The sequence below is a fragment of the Macaca thibetana genome, chromosome 17, assembly GCF_024542745.1.
Source record: "Macaca thibetana thibetana isolate TM-01 chromosome 17, ASM2454274v1, whole genome shotgun sequence".
NCBI lineage: Eukaryota > Metazoa > Chordata > Mammalia > Primates > Cercopithecidae > Macaca > Macaca thibetana.
Genome location: NC_065594.1, coordinates 91,544,456 through 91,562,079, shown reverse-complemented (window position 1 = coordinate 91,562,079; position 17,624 = coordinate 91,544,456). Strand labels below are relative to the sequence as shown.

Here is a 17,624-nt window from a genome sequence, read left to right as displayed (position 1 = left end):
TTGTTCTTCCAAAATCAGAAGCTCTTTCCAGTCTCTAATTCTGTGGAATGATCACATTTCACTTTCACTTACCACGAACGGGATCGCAGTTGGGCTCAGAACACAGCTCATTTCTCAGGCCTTGGAACTGTCTGTGTGGGGACTAGAATAGGGTCAGGGAAATGCTCTCAGAGACAGAGAATGATCCGGAAACATTCTGGCCTCAGTCTGAGAGTGAGCACAGCACCCAGGCTTGCTATTGTCCTTACTGTCGTGTGTGCCAGGATTTGTAGGACCCGTGCACAATGACACACTCCAGGGCTGTGGGCAGAGCTGGCTCCAAGCAGTTCAGGTGCGGCTCCGAGGACCTAACAAACCCTGCTCCCCCAGTCCCTTGCTGCATGGCTCCAGGAGGCCTTGCTTCTCTGAGAAGGTTGGCAGTGGATTAAGTCTTAAAGGATAGGTAGGAATTTTCTGCTTGAGGGCAGAGAAGGCAGGGAATGTGCTATGAGCAAATGCATGGAGTTGTAGGAGAAGATGTTGGGGTTGGGAAATTGCAACATTTTTTGATATTGCTGGGGAGTGGGGGTGCCTATGAAGGAACAGAGAAAATAAGACCAGAACCTTATTTTCCAGGAATCATATCGTGAATGCCCCGCTAAAGAGTTTAGACGTCATCCTACAGACAGTGAGAAACCATGACAGATGCTGAATGGTTTTGTGTACATTGAATGTAGCTTGCTTGGAGTTACATACCAAGGGAGGAGAGACTTCAAGGAGGAAGAACTATCACTTATCTAAAAGGGCATAGGAAGTCCAGTTGGTGGAAGTTCCCAGCATGTTCCTTGTGTGGGGAGAAGTAAAAGGCCACTGTGAGCCCGCACAGGATGACGCAGGGTGGAGTGGAGGGGCAGGACCAGGAGGGAGGAGGGGCTCGGAGGATGCAGCTCTGCAAGGAACTCAGCTCAGAGCGGGGAGTGACGGCAGCTACAGCGCTGCAGGGGCTGCAGGGGTGCAGAGAGGAGGCCGACGGCAGGAGGCACTGAGGATCCCAGAGAGGGGACAACTGTCGTGACCACAGTGTTTGCTAAGAACACGGTGTGCACCAGGAGCCCAGCTATCTGCACCGTCACCACCTCATCTAATCTTCTTAGGAGCCCTGTCTCCTTTTCCTAATTGTAAACCACATAGCAAGTGTCAGCCTTGGGTGTGACCTAAGCAGTGCGACTCCACAGCTGGGTCTCACCACGGAGCTGTGCGGCACTATTGAGGGTAACTGTGGACCAGGAGGAGGGCCCTGCAGACCAAAATAGAGGGAGAGCCTTTCCCTGGACAGAGGAAGAGGAGGGAGGAGGAAAGGGGCTGCTGCCTGTTAAGTGTCTAAGGTTTGCTGGTACACGCCAGGCATGAGACACTTTAAATCTGCTATTGTCTGGGCGCGGTGGCTCACACCTGTAATCCCAGCACATTGGGAGGCCAAAGCAGGCGGATCACGAGGTCAGGAGTTTGAGACCAGCCTGGCCAACGTGGTGAAAGCCCATCTCTACTAAAGATACAAAAAATTAGCCGGGCGTGTTGGTGGATGCCTGTAATCCCAGCTACTCGGGAGGCTGAGGTAGGGGAATTGCTTGAACCCGGGAAGCAGAGGTTGCAGTGAGCCGAGATCATGCCATTGTACTTCAGCCTGGGCAACAGGGTGAGATTCCATCTCAAACAAAAACAAAAACAAAAACAAAAAAACTGTTATTTATCCTTATAACAAGGCTGAGGTAGTGTTTCTCATGCCCTTGTGACAAATAAGGAAACAGGTTCAGGGAGACACAGGGAATCAGTAGGAATAGTAACATCCAAACCTGCATGGGCACGACTTGGAAGTGTCCCTGGAAGTCCGCCGTTCCACCCTTGATGCAGCCTATCCTGAGAGGGGGCCCTGATGACGGAGGGCACACAGGCTGCAGGCTCAGGCCCGGCCCGAGAGCCGCACTTGCTCGGAAGAAGACGCCAAGCCATCTGGAAGAGAAGAGAAGGGCCTGGTGGGCGAATGGCTGCAAGAGGGTGCAGTTCTCAGAAATGGACATGGGTTCTGACCAGGGAGGAGCACAAAAAAGAAACCTGGGGAGTGCTGAGGACATCGCTGGTTTTTCTTTTTTTTCTTTTTTTTTTTTTTTTTTTTTTCTTTTTTTTTTTTTTTTTTTTTTGAGACGGAGTCTCGCTCTGTCACCCAGGCTGGAGTGCAATGGCCGGATCTCAGCTCACTGCAAGCTCCGCCTCCCGGGTTCACGCCATTCTCCTGCCTCAACCTCCCGAGTAGTTGGGACTACAGGCGCCCGCCACCTCGCCCGGCTAGTTTTTTGTACTTTTTAGTAGAGACAGGGTTTCACCGTGTTCGCCAGGATGGTCTCGATCTCCTGACCTCGTGATCCGCCCGCCTCGGCCTCCCAAAGTGCTGGGATTACAGGCGTGAGCCACCGCGCCCGGCCCATCGCTGGTTTTTCAGACTAACCAAATGGGATGGACCGTGACGGTGTAGGGGTGGCTGAGACACAGTACAGAAGCTACTGGATTCGAGGTTAGAGCCCGATGTGGCCATTTCAAGCCAGGGCAGTGAGAAGCCAACTGCATTGAATGTCTTCACTGGGGTGGCTTTGTTGAACCCAGGGAAGATCAGCCATGCTGTGAGTGGAGCGTGGCTTGCTCTCAGGAGATTTCAGAATCACACAGCTCTGACTATCAGAGCTCAGCGCTGCGCCTCTAGGAGAGAGACACGTATGGGGAGGAGGGAGACAGAGACAGAGACACAGATGAAGAGTCAGAGAGAGAGAATAAGAACAAGAGAAGGGAAGAGAAAAAAAGGAAGGAAGGAGAGAGAGGGAGGGAGAGAGATGAAGGAGAGAGAGGGAGGGAGAGAGAGGGAGGGAGAGAGAGAGTTTGCTGAAAGGGATGGGAATGTGTTATTGCTTATAACCCTAAATTGGAACTATCTCACAGTGCAATAATTATTTTTCTTTTACTACTATGGCCAATACCAAAGATCTAATGAACAAATCCCCTGCATTTGGGAACTGAGAATCAGATTTAACAAATATTTGCTGAGAACCTCTAATGTCTCAGTCTTTCAAGAATATTTCCTTCTTTAGTTCTCAAAACAGTTCTTCAAGTTATATGTCATTTTTACCATTTTCTATTTGAAGAAACCAGCTCAAAAACATGAAGCAATGTGCTTTATGTTTACAAAGCTAGTAAGTAGCATAGTCAACGTTTGAATTAGATCATCTGACTTCAAATTGGTGCCCCCTATACCACAGCTACCACTGTAGGGTCTACATATGGTGTAGATCACAGTGCAACTAAGGTGGAATTTCACCAACCACCAAGATGCAAAGATTGAGAGCTGTGGAGACAAAGGAAGTGGTGATTGGTTGGAATCACTTTGGAGATCCACTGGGTCTTAGAAGAGAAGAGGTTGAACAGCAGTGGACTCTGGGAGTGTTGACACTGGTAAAAACCCAAGGGCAAATTTGATTTACTTAATCTTAAATCAGGTCATAGCTTAAAATTAACATCCTTGTTGTAAGCCCAAGATGTCAAATTGACCTCTGTGACTCTTGGAATAGTCTGAAACGGGAGTTCCATTGACACTATTAGCCCCTTTGACACTCTGGTGAAGCCTTTGAACCCCTTCTCAGGATAATGTTTCTAAATGCACAAAACAAAGTGCATATAAGGAACCAACTCGCTATTTTGAAAACTGGCAAATAAAGGGAAAGATGTGCATTCTGGCTTTCTGTACTAACTCTACCACTGGGTAACCTAACAGTCAAGAAGGCATATTTTTTCCTTTGTAGAAGTATTATAGCTGATACATTATAGTAATGATAGAATTTGAAAAAGCATTTCGCATCTCCTAATTAACAAATGGATTCACACATTAACCCTCAATGGCGCCAACTCCCGGAAGTCGCGCTGCTTCCCTTTCACCCTCGAATCAAACCTGAACAGTATCAGGACTCTGAGGCCAACCGTCAGTTCCCAGAAAACTCACGGCAGAGGGAGTGATAAAGGACACCACCGATGCAATCTGCAACCCAGATCGTGGGAAACTGCATGGTAAATAACCCTCTTTCCCCCCGCCTCAAAGAATTCCAAAAAGAGAGACAGAAGAGTGAGATTGTAATTACATGCTTCAATAATCATTATTTCTTACTAATGGCCTGTGTGTGCCTGCCATGGAAGCAGATTTTGCCGCTGCCACCTTCATTTCACGTTCTACTTTGATTTTTGTGGAGTACATGCTTTTACACCACAGCAACTGTCAAAAACCCAGATTCACAGAGACAAGGCTGCTGCCATGAGCATTGTGGCCCTATGTCATGTGGAACCGTGGACCACATTGGGCTACTAGTTTGTGCAGTGTCCACAGATGACAGTTATCACTGTTTTCCTTGAACGCTGAAAATATCAATGTAGGCACCCCTGTGAGCTTGCTGTGAGGTCCCAGGGTACCTTGGCACACAGTCAGGGAGCAAAGTGTCAGCCTAAGTTATACAAGCAGGTGCCCTGGATCCAGAAGAACCAATGGTTCTTGCTTTCTAGTCCCATGGACCATATTCGTGCGAGGACGGGGTCCTTCTGATTTCGTGTTTAAATGGATAGTGGACATGTGTCCAGAACTTGATGAAATTATGTAACAAGTTACTGTTCTGTTAAATTCTGAAAACTGTCTCGACTTGAGTATATTTGACTTATTTGGACTGTGTCCTCTTAGGCAAATTTCTTTTAGTAGGAGATCTACCGTTTAAACTGTTTGAAAATTCTCACTGTTCTTTTAGCTGTGACAGTTAATTTCCATGTGCATTTCCACTTCTGATCATGATGAAACTGGTATCTAACTAGACCTTCTGCTGTTAAAAATCTATAAAGTTGGACAAAGTGTATGAAAAGAGTGTTTTCAGACACTTGACAATAAGAGTGCAGGCCTGTGCTCCCTGAAAGAAGGGCCATAACAGAGGTGAGCCCCAAGATTGCCCAGCGTCCTGCCACGAGCCGTCCCAAAGCAGAGCCCAGAGGAGCCCAGGCAGGACAAGGCTGTCCCGCTAGGTCGAGAAGTGTAGGAGACGCGGTAGAGCTGCAGGAGAGCACAGGCTGATGGCTCAGAGGAGAAGCTTCGGAAATCCACAGGGAGGCCCGCTGGCATCTTTGAATACTAAGCTCTACCTGCTAAGGCAAGACTCCGAAACAGCAGGCAAAGATCAACTACCAAGGAGATGAGCTGAGTAGAAATTCCAGAACTGACACGGAGCTGGAAGACAATGAGGACCAACAAATCGGTATGGAGAGACCTCGTTGAACACACCAAGCACTCAGTTAATATCCTGGAGCGGACGTGATTTAGGAATAAGGTGACTCCAGCTCCAGAGTGAAGACTACTCCAGGCGTTCACTAACTAAGCTTAAAATCAAGCCTTAAGAGGATCAAGTCGATCTGCGTGTAAATCAACTGCCTGCCACCATTAACTTCAATGCTCTTCAGATGAGGACAACGAAACCCAGACGTTCAACAGGCTGCCATCCACTATGTCCAGCATGTAATAAAAACTTGCCAGATATATAAAGAAGCAAGGAAATGTGAGAAAAATGTAAGGAGAAAAATCAGTCAAAAGAAACTGACTGGAAATGAAGACGATGGACTTCAACACAACCATTATACATAGGTTAAAAGATTTAAGTGAAAACGTAAAAGTATTGTGGGACCAATAGGAAATATCAATAGAGAAGCAAAAACAATTGGAAAGAAAACACATGAGAACGCTAGAACTGAAAAATACAATTGAATAGGAATATTTCCGTTTTATCTATAAACCTTCTGATTACAATGTCTCGTCCATAAACACAATGCAGTATACAAAATAGCTTGTCTCATGTGTAAATAAAATACAATGTAAGTGAGTAATCCCTCGTTTTACTCAAGCAGGTTTCCTGCAAAAAAGCTGAGGGACTTCCACACATATCCAGGCACTCTCAAAATCAGCCGGGCAGCACTGGGCACTGCAGTTTATTGTCTAAGACAAGGCTGTCGATGGGACTCTCTGTGATGATAGAAATGATCAATGTCTGCACTACCCCACACGGCTGCCACTAGCCCCATGTGGTTATTTACATTTATTTTAATTAAACACTCAGTTCCTCAGTAGCAGCCAAATTTCAAGTGGTCATAACACAGCTCTGAGGTCTTAAAGTCAATTTTGTAAAAATCTTTTTTTTTTTTTTTTTTGAGATGGATTCTCACTCTGTTGCCCAGGCTGGAGTACAGTGGTGCAATTTTGACTCACTGCAACCTCCACCTCTTGGGTTCAAGAGATTCTCTTGTGTCAGCCTCCTGAGTAGCTAGGATTACAGGTGCCTGCCACCATGCCCGGCTAATTTTTTTTTTTTTTTGTATTTTTAGTACAGATGGGTTTTCGCCATGTTGGCCAGGCTGGACTCGAACTCCTGGCCTCAGCTGATCCGCCCATCTTGGCCTCCCAAAGTGCTGGGATTACAGAAGGGAGCCACTGTGCCTGGCCTAATTTTTTTTTTTTTTTTTTTTTTTTTGGTATGTTGAAATAATTAACTCAACTTCCAGAGTTTGGAATGACTCAGTGTCTGCATAGGAAGAAATTTATACACTAGGGAAATTCAGGTGTGATTTTTTTTTTTTTTTTCATTTCATTAGTTAATATGTTAGGAAAGAAGTGAAGGCCTTATCTGAACACAGTGGTTCTAAAGTTTCATATGCAAAGCAGTTAGTTGGATGGTTTGTTATAATGAAGATTTCTGAGATACACCCACCCCCAGATGACGGGGTGTTTAATATGGTTATCTACTATTGGGTGGGACTCAGAAATCCACACTTTTTGGAAACATCCTAGGTAATTCTGATACATGAGTATGCCTTAAGAAAAGCTGAAAAAATATTCAAATATTCAAACCAAATGTTGCCATTCAATCAGTGTGAGTTTACATGCATGGTGTGGACAATTATTTAATTTTTCCTCTTGTAACTTTTGCTGGTGTTGAACAGCCTTCCTTCATCCCTTCCTTCCTTCCTCCCTCCCTCCCTCCCTCCCTCCCTCCCTCCCTTCCTTCCTTCCCTCCCTCCCTCCTTCCTTCCCTCCCTCCCTCCTTCCTTCTTTTCTTTCTCTCCCTTTCTCTCTCTCTTTTCTTTCTTCCTTTCTTTCTTTCTTCCTTTTTCTTTCTTTTCTCTCTCTTTCTTCTTTTTTATTTATTTTGAGACAGAGTTTCTCTTTGTCACCCAGGTTGGAGTACAGTGGCACAATCTTGGCTCACTGCAACCTCCTCCTCCTGGGTTCAAGCAATTCTCGTGCCTCAGCATCCTGAGTAGCTGGGATTACAGGCGCCTGCCACCATGACTGGCTAATTTTTGTATTTTAGTAGAGACTGGGTTTCACCATGTTGCCCAGGCTGGATTCTAACTCCTGAGCTCAGGCAATCTGCCTGCCTCAGTCTCCCAAAGTGCTACCATTACAGGCATGAGCCACTGTGTCCAGCCTATGCTCTTTTTAAATGTATAAAAAAAGTTTTTCATTTTTTCCTTATTTTATTAAAAGGAAACTGAATTTCTCAGATGATTCAAAATGTCATGTTTCTGTGTACTAGAACTTTGGATCCATAGGTCCTGTTTACTTGTTGAGTGAGGTGAGAGATTCTTTAGGGATGCTGTCTCTGAACACACTTGCTCCACACATGGGTGAACTCAGTGTGTGGCCTGAGACCCCCTGGTCCAGCTGAGCGTCCCGCTTCTGTGTTGGCAGGACGCATTTCACAGGTAAACATGTGAGTGTGAGCACGTTCTGGATCATTCATCTTTTTTTCTTGGAAATAAATTATAATAAGATTTTCACTCACAAACTCACCAAAACGTGTGTTCTCCCTTTGAGGTCATGGAAAATTCTCTCACATAATAACATAGGATAAAGACAGATTTGGCTTCCTGAATTCATTTTATGAAAATCAGATTTGGAGGCATTCTAGAAGGAGTCCAAAGAGGAAAATTTGATTTCAGGAACCTTTTGTCATCAACTTTTTCAACACCGAGTTGGCAAGCTAGCTCCTAAGGCTGCCAGAGCCAATGTTTCATCAAATCCATTTCTCATTGAACCACTGGGTTTCCTCTACTTCAAACTAAAAAACTCTGCAGGATATTGTGTCTATAAAAATAATTTTAGAAAGATTTTTCCAACTTATATTTAAAAGGATTTTTTGTCTGTTTGCTTAATTAAATTCCTCCTTTTATTTTAAAAGCTGAACCAAACTGTTTTGTGTTGTAGTGTTTTGTGCTTTTGGTGTAATAGTGGAAGACACATCACACAATTGTACATTTGTGCTCTATAAATGCTACATCATACACATTTTCCAGATTATACAGGAATCATTTAAATAGTCCCAATACCAGCCATAATTCCATTTTGTCTTTTTTGTATATGTTATGTACCAGTGAGAAGAGGGACACAGTTATATTTAAGTATAGCTATGTATGTGTATTTTGAGATGAAAAAAATTTTTCCTTATTTATTCTTTATCCAAATTCTGACGCTTATACAATGGTCTGCCATAAAATGCTTTTTTTTTTTTTTTTTTTTGAGTATTTGTTTGATTTGTAGATCCCTGAGTCCATTTCGCTTATATGTTCAAAGAACGTCTCTAAATTTTGGACCAAAATAGTTTCATTGACTTTATTTTGGGGACCTCTGGTCCCAGCAATAGCCTACTTTTTCTGTGATAGAGAAGAGATTAATGAATTAACCCTTTTATAAATACCACGTGCGTTTTCTATTTCTGGACATTTCTGAATAGGGCCCATGAATCACTTAATAATTCTGTGAAAGGCTTTCTGTGGCAATTCTTTGGACATCTCTGGCCATTAGATAAAATTCCATGTTCGCAGACTAGGTAGAATAATTACCCTAAGTTACCGCTTACGTAATAGCACTGAGATCATCTCGTCGTCTGTAGGGACTGGCATCCCTCTGTGGGCTGTGTTCCCCTGTCTGCCGGAGTGTGCCTGGTGATTGGCCTCAGTGTCGGGGCTGTTGGTGGTGGTGGTGGTATTTATCACCGTGGTTCCTATTTCTAAGAATAACCTTTGCAGAAATGTTTCCATTTCAAGGTTCTGCGGCAGCTTCAGTGTGGGGTGGCTCCTGTCACTCCTATGAGAGTTACACTCCCTTTCCTTTCCCTATTTCAAATGAAGACAGTCTCTTCAAGTTGAAAAGGGAAAGGAGAGGGTCACAGCTAACATTAGACCCTAACATCAAAATCAAAACAATTGCAACTGGCATTGGGGCATTTCATATTTGGACACAGAGCTGCACACCCCAGCCCCCTGCCAACCAGGCACTTCATAGGGGGTATTCACAGATATCCGAAACTGCATATTTAGAGATGGAGATGCGAGATGGATGGGGATTCAGCAGATGCAAACACTTTCCATGCCTAAAGGACCTCTCATCGCATCGTCTTCACGTGTCTCCTGAGGAGCCAGGATAACCTCCTGTGCTTCGTATGGAACTCCACTCCAGCCTCTGAGCTCGCCTTACTTGTGCCCATGTGACTGTGCACGAACCTCAGTGTTCTGTCAATGGTGGAACTTGGTGTTTAGAGAAGAAAGGTTGAGGAACTGAAGCTGGCTCTGGTTTTCCATAAGGCTCAAGGACACAGGGAGACAAAGGAAAAAAAAGGAGAGGATTTTGTGAGATGAAACAGTGAATGTCCAAGACCTAATAAAAGAGAAAATTCTGATATGATTAGCAATGCAAAACCTTAAGATGGCCTACAAGCCAGGGAAGCAAAACCTCCTGAGACCTTCTCTAGGTTTCTGATATGGGGGCAGCATCGCCAAGGAAAGCCATTCAGGTGATGACTGCAGTGTGGGGGACTCCTGGTTAAACTTGGAGATTTCAGCACGTGTTTTATTTTTTTTCTTTCTTGTAACCCCACTAACATGAAAATTAGATAATATCAAAAAGGAGAGGAGGCTCTACTGGCTTATGAACAGCAGTAAATTTTTTGGAGATCAGAAATAAAGAGAAGCTAATGCAATGCCTAAAGTGAGTGATATGATATGCCAATCTTACTACAGAACCAGAAAGGACCTGGAAACTGAAAGTACAGTGTCTGAAATGATAGAACTAAAAGGAGTCTGAAGTCCACGGGAGAGATGCCGGACTTGGAAGTCCCTTCCCCTCCCCAGCACACCAGCAGCGACCCCTCCTCCAACGCAGCAGATTCATTTACAGAAAATGGAACGAGAGAGGCAGTAGAGGAGGAGACAGCAAGTGTAGCAGATGGGAGGGGAGAAGAGCTGCCCTGAAAAGAGACCTGTTACATGAGAGCTTATGTCCTGAACTGGGGGTCCCTCCGTCCCCTTCTGTGCAGTTGCAAGAACGCCCGTAGGTGATGGCAAAATTTTTCTCTAGAGAAACGAAAGGATTCAAGAAGAGGAGAAATCCCCAAAACTACACATGTCTGACATCTGGATATTCCTGCAATGAAACATTCAAGTTTCAGGCTGCAGTAAACCTGCCAGGTATCATACAGCCCCTCCCAAAGCTTCCAGTCAGCTTTTTTGTGCCTCATTTAAAAGTACTAACAGATAAAAAGAATAAACAGACATTAGAGGACAGCCCCTACGTGAAAGGCCAAGTCCAAAATTAACACGCAAAGGGATTCAGGAGCCAAAGCCATTCGGGACAAGTAGAGGCATTTACATAAAATCTCAGAGGATGTTACAATTCATGAATGAAACCAGCACAGTATTTAAACCAAAAAGATATTTAAAAAAAAAAAAAACCCTCAGAGAACAAAATATGTCCTGGAAGGTAAAAATATGATTGTTGAAAAAAAACAAATCAATGAAATAAGTGAAAGATAAATGTGAGAAACTATCCAAGAAAACAGAACCAAAAGAGCAAGAGAGAGAGAAAGGAGAGAAACAATATAAAAATCAAAAGATGATGCAAAAGATGTGATCTCTAATAGGAATTCCATAAAGAAGACCAGAGAAAAATGGAGAAAATTTTAAAGAAACAGTTCATGAAATTTCTAAGAATTGAAGGATATGACTTTCAAGATGGAAAGAGTACACCAACTTCCCAGCACAGGAAATCAAAAAATCAATACACATCATCATGCAACTTCAAAAACCAGTAATAAAAAGAGAAAAGAAAAACAGACAACAAAATAGTTTGCATAGAAAAACTACAGATCAGATTTTTAAAAAAGCAAACTAAACAAAAAATAGGTTACATATAAAAAGTTAGGAATCAAAAGAGCATAGACTATAGCTAATGCCATTCTTGACATGAAAGACTGAAAGCTTTCCTAAGATCAAGAATTAGACAAGAATGCCAGGTCTCACCATTTCATTCCAACACTGCACTGGAGCTTCTAGCCTGGGAATCGCAGCTCCCTGCCCAGCCATTGACTGGTACCTGTCCCTGTCTGTGGCCTGTTAGGAACGAGGCCACCCAGCAGGAGGTGGGAGCCAGCAAAGCTTCATCTGTATTTACAGCTGCTCCCCAATGTCGACATCACTGCCTGAGCTCTGCCTCCTGTCAGATCAGCGATGGCGTTAGATTCTCATAGGTGCGTGGAGCCTATTGTGAATTGCACACATGAGGGATCTTGGTTGTGGCTCCTTATGAGAATCTAATGCCTGATGATCTGTCACTGTCTCCCATCACCCCCAGAGAGGACCATTCAGTTGCAGGAAAATGAGCTCAGAGCTCCCACTGATTCTACATTCTAGTGAGTTGTATAATTATTTCATTTATATATTACAGTGTAATAATAATAGAAATAAAGCACACAATAAATGTAATGCACTTGAATCATCCTGAAAGCATCTTCCCCGACCCCTGTCCATGGAAAGTTTGTCTCCCATGAAACTGGTCCCTGGTGCCAAAAAGGTTGGGGACTGCTGTTGTAGCCAGTGCAATAAGATAAGAAAAAAAAGACATCAGATTAGAAAGGAAGAAATAAAAATGTCTTTATCTGCACATGACAGGATGTCTATGGCAAGAATCCAAAACTAAAATAGTTTGGGATAAATATGACAAAAGATGTATGAGATCTTTGCACTGAAAACTGAAAAACATGACTAAGGGAAACTAAAGAAGATTTAAATAAGTGGAAATTATAGAACATGTTGAAGGATTGATGACTCAATGCTGTTAAGATATTGGTTCTCCCAAAATTCATCTATAGATTCCATAAGGCCTCAATTAAAACTGCAGAAGACTTTTATTTTTTTGTAGACGTTGACAAACTTATTCAAAAATATATATGGAAATGCAAAGTACATAAAAGAGCCAAAACAACTTTGAAAAACACTAACGAAGTTGGAGTATTTACACTACCTGTTTTTAGGACTTATACAGTAACTAAGATTGTGTGGTATTGACATAAATATAGATCAATAGATCAATGTAAAAGAATAAAGAGTCCAGAAGTAAAACCACATATATACAGTCAATCGATTTTTGACAAAGGTGCCATGGCAATTTAACGGGTAAAGAATAATCTTTTCAAAAAATGATACTAGAACAATGAGTAACAATACGCAAAAAAATACTAACACTTACCTCATGTCACATACCAAAATTAATTCAAAATGCCTAAATGTGAGAGCTAAAACTATAGAACGTTAGAGTATTGCTCATTAGAACATTTTGCGATGATGGCACTACTATTTGTCATACTGATCAAGATGATCGCCACTAGCCCCCTGTGATGACTCAGCACTGGAGATGTAGCTGGTTGATTGAAGGACGACATTACTTATGGATAAACAACTGTCTCTCCCTACAGCGGAATACTCACCAATAAAAGGAATGGCTTATTGATGCATGCTATATATGGATAACTCTTACAATCATTATGCTAAGTGAAAAGAGCCAGACAAGAAAAAGCACACACTATAAAATCCCATGTATACAAAATTCTAGTAAATGCAAACCATTCCATAGTGACAAAAAGCAGATTAGTGGTTGTTTGTAGGTGGAGAGAGGTAAGACAGAGGGTTTGCAAAGAAGGGAAGGGAACTTTTAAGGGTGATGGATATGTTTGTTATCTTGATTGTGATGATAATTTCATGGATATATATATTTGTCAAACTGTATCAAATTGTATATGGTATATGTGTACAGTTTCTTGCATATCAAGTATCCCTCAGTAAGGTGTAAAACACAAACAGTATGGATTGCTCAAAAGCAACATCATGTGTTGGAGATAAAATCACAAGGGAAAATTAGTTTTTACCTAGATTTCAATACTTAGCTAAACTGTCACTCTAGGGTTGTACAGCCTATTAGAAGGCATAACTTACCAAAACAAGAAAGGAAATCCAGCAAGAAAAGACATGGGATGTGGACAATGGGAGATCCGTGGCAGAGAGGTGACATGAAATGTGATGATGACCACCATGCAGTAAGGGGACAGAGGCCCCCCCCCAGGCCTGACTGCAAGAAGAAATTGAGCTGATAAAGTCTCTGATGTATTCAACCTTGCAGGACATACTATTTAAAGGTGTTTACTAATACGGATGCAGAATTTGGAAAGAATTTGTGATAGGACTATAGAAAACCGAGGGCTGAACAACATCAACTCTCACAAAACAAGACCATTAAAAACTTTAGGTAAAACAAACAGTTTCCCAAGAATGGAAATGTCATCGTTTACCCTGGGCTCAGCCATGAACAATACTTCTACGTTAAAAATAAGGTAAACACTGGGCATTCACTTAACAAAAGCCAGTGATGTACCTACTTTGGGAAAGACGGGAGTAGGAAAGAACATGAAAGAACACCATAGCTTTATAGTCTCCACTAAGGTCTGAATAAATGACGTCTACAATTAAGAAATCAAGAATAAGCAATACAAACATATAATCCAGAAATATGGAGATAAATATGTGAGAAAAATGCCATAAGAAGTCTCTGAGGTTGCTGCTGGGGAATGGGTCCAAGGGATGGACTTGAACAAAGCATGCCTCTGCTGCTTTCCGTGGAAGCCTATGATACTGTTTGCCTTCTAAAGAAATGTTCATATGGATTATATTATTAGCATTAGAGTCTGTCAGCTCTGGGCTTTAATCCTGAATCTTCTGTTCATTGACAATATGCCCTTTGGTAGATTACTTAACCCCTGTTAGTCTGTTTGCTCTACAAAAGGGGGAGTAACTATACATCTCAGAGATGTAGTGGGGATAGTATGAGATCATGTATGTGAACTGCATGTGATTGCACTGCATTCTTCCGAAGGGATGAAGATGGTTTAGTAACAATAAAAATAATTCCCAGGTGGCATCTGGGAGTTATTCAGTTTCCTTTCTGCTGTAACGGAGGGACCGTGTTGTTTGGGGTAGAATTCACATTAGTGTGGCCACTACGTGCTGTCTTAACATGGCAACAAGAAGTGCCCTCTGGGCTGCTGTGGCTTCTACAGTGCCATGATGTAGGTGATTAATTCAGGATAGATTCAAGGTCATTGAGAGGGTAACCAGTTGGTAGGAATACATATTAAAAGCTCCTGTGTGCAAACAGGTCTAGGGGATAGCAAGGGTATTCGAAAGCTCATGAAACACTAAACTACTTCTTTTTTAAGCAGTACCAAGGCCTTTAGAATGCAGACTATTTACTAGGCAAGAAAACTTAGTGTCATTACCAGTCACCACCCGTTATGGCTTGAATGGTGTTTCCCCAAATAATGTGAAAGTCCTAACCCTTAGCCCCTTTGAATGTGCCTTTATTTGGAAATAGGGTATTTGCAGATGAACAGGTCAAGACAAGGTCATTAGAGTGGGCCCTAATCCATCGCCTGCTGTCCTTTGAAAGAAGGGGCACTTGAACCAGGCATCCATGCACTTGGGGAGCATGCCCTGTGAGGGTGAAGGCAGCAATCAGGGTGAGGTGTCCCCAAACCAGGGAACGCCGAGGATGACAGCAACACTGTAAGCTGGAGGGAGCCTGGCACTGACCCCCTCACAACTTCAGAAGGAACCAGCCCTGCCAACACCTTGATTTTGGACTTCTCTACAGAGCTGTGAAAGAATAAATTTCTTTTCTTTAAGCCACCCAGTTTGTGGTACTGTTATGGCAGCCCCCAGAAACTAACACAGTGAGGTCCCATTTAGTACACACGGGAAGGTTAAAAATTCTCCTAACTTCATCCTCCTAAAATAATCCTTCGAAAGCATAAGTAGAGGCTGTTAATACTTGTTCTTCATCTTTGATCCATGCTTTGCAGCCCTGATCAACCCTGCAGCAGCATCTCTCTGGATAGGGTGGCCTCATCACCAAAATCTCCTTGTCTTTCTAACATTTGGTCTTTCCAATGTGACCCACCTCTGACGCTGCTTTGGATTCACTTCTAGCTTGTAGGTAATTCCTTGCTCCTAATAACTTCCTTAATGTTCCATGTATTTCTTGGCCTGAATTATTTATTTCTAAGGTCCAGTCATTGTGATGAATACATACAACCAAAATATTTAATCACATCTAATACAAATGCAATTAAATGACTACACTACAGGGTTCTTACTTCAATAGGCATAAGGTTGTTGAAGGTTATTTTTATGCCTTTTCACTGAGCATGGGTGACAACAGGTAAGGAAGTCTGATGTCTTTCATTTTTTGCTCAAATTGGGGTCCAGTGAAATACTGGCCAAAATGTAAACAACCTTCTTGCTCTTGTTCACTTCCTTCTCTCATTGCTGCCCCATATTTTCCTCAGTCTTTCTCAATTTTACTCAACAACAAAAAAATAAGAAAGTAAATTGTAGAATAATAGAATGCCTTTGGCCATGTGTGGTGGCTCATGCCTGTAATCTCAGCACACTGCGAGGCTGAGGCAGGGGGATCACTTGAGCCCAGGAGTTTAAGACCAGCCTGGGCAACATAGAGCCTGGGCAACCTTGTCTCTACAAAAAAACAAAAAACGAAAAACAAAACAAAACAAACAAACAACTCAACAACAACAAAAAAACCCCTTTTTTTTTAAGTTAGCCAGGCATGCTGGTGTGTGCCTATGGTCCCAGCTACTCAGGAGGCTGAGGTGGGAGGACCACTTGGTCCCTGGAGGCCACAGTGAGTAGTGACAGTGTCACTGTACTCCAGCCTGAGCAACAGAGCAACACCCTGTCTCAAAACAAACAATCAAATTAATTAATTTTGAAACAAGTAGTTTAACATGCATAACCAAAAGTTATCATTTTCAAAGGGAGCATTTTCCCCAGATAGGTATATATTTGATGAACATGTAAGATAAAATAGTTATTCAAAAAAATAAAAAGGTGAATGAAAAGTTTTGGTTTCAGAGTGCCAGTGATCACTTAGGACTGACCCCTCTCCTTTGTAAGCTTCTACATTTGCACATGGACTTGACTGGTCACTTCTGTCACTATCATGTAAAATTCACAGTCTCGCTGCTGGTGGCACGCTTAAACTGCCCCTCATAACCGCCCGTGACATTCGGAACTACAAACACTGTGTAACCTGATGGTTTACTTAGAGACAAGAAAACTCTGAACCCAAAAAGAAAGAAAGAATGAACTGGAACAGAATTGTTTCTAGGACAGTTAAGGAAATGAAATAGAAAGGTAGAATCTAGGATAACTCTTGGAGCAGTTTTGCTGATGGTCAAAACTATTAGACTAAGCATCTTCTTTAGAAAGTTCGTAGAAATCCCTGCACGGGGAGCATCTGTGACCGAAATAGGCGACAAGCTGATGGACACGCTTTAGAAGTTGCTCAGCACGTGAGCGCACACATGCTAGCATTCTGCCATCTCTAATTCTGTCTGACTTGCATAGATTTAAATTTGGTTATGTTAATCTGAGTAAGATGTTAACGTAAAAGCCTTCTCGCTCATTAAAAAAAAAAATTTATTTCAGCCTTTAAACTGAGAATACTACTAGAAATGTAGTCTCAATTCTAAAATACTGACTATGAAATACTGATAACAAAGCAAATTATCCACACTAAGGAAAATTACATAAAATTCTTAAAATAATTGAGCCAATGCTTTATTATTCAAAAATGAACACATCACCTGTAGCAACTATTTGCCAAAAGCTAAAATTGTATTTAAAACCACAGCTTCAATTAAATAGTATAACTGCATAAACACACAATGTAGGCAAAAATAGATAATTTTATATCAATCTGTAGGCTACAAGTTCAATATCAATTTGAATAGTATAAGTTTTCTTAACACCCTTAGCACCCCCAGGGATTTTTTGCAGTGCCCCAAGCTGAAATGCCTAACTATTCTGTTTGTTAAATAGTTAAGTTCAAACAACTTCATATATATTTCTGTTCTAATAATGTAGCAGCCATTTTTTAAAGTGACACATACAGATTGAAATAAAAAATAATATTTTCACCTCACTTCTTGCACACCAGCCTTGCGTACTGGTGGTCTGCACGTGCCTGTCTTGAGCTGCACAGCCTTTCCAGTCTTGCCTCTGCTTCCGCCCAACCCTGCATTTCCTGGTCTGCGCCACTTTTCCCACAGGAATTGCTGTTGACACAGCAACTGCCAAGAACCCACTTTCACAAAGATGTGATGTCATCCAGACGGGTGTAGCTG

At 42.4% G+C, this 17,624-nt stretch overlaps 1 long non-coding RNA gene across 2 annotated transcripts in view; it reads right to left on the bottom strand.

Annotated features, from left to right (window-relative positions):
• Window positions 1-17,624, bottom strand: part of LOC126940610 (uncharacterized) — a 135,440-nt gene that overhangs the window by 10,646 nt on the left and 107,170 nt on the right. Inside the window, exon 2 of one of the 2 annotated variants that reach the window (XR_007720826.1) lies at window positions 1,833-1,989. This is a non-coding gene — a long non-coding RNA (uncharacterized LOC126940610). Of the gene's footprint in view, window positions 1-1,832; window positions 1,990-17,624 lie in introns of those variants that run through there. The other variant, XR_007720825.1, reaches the window with a different exon arrangement.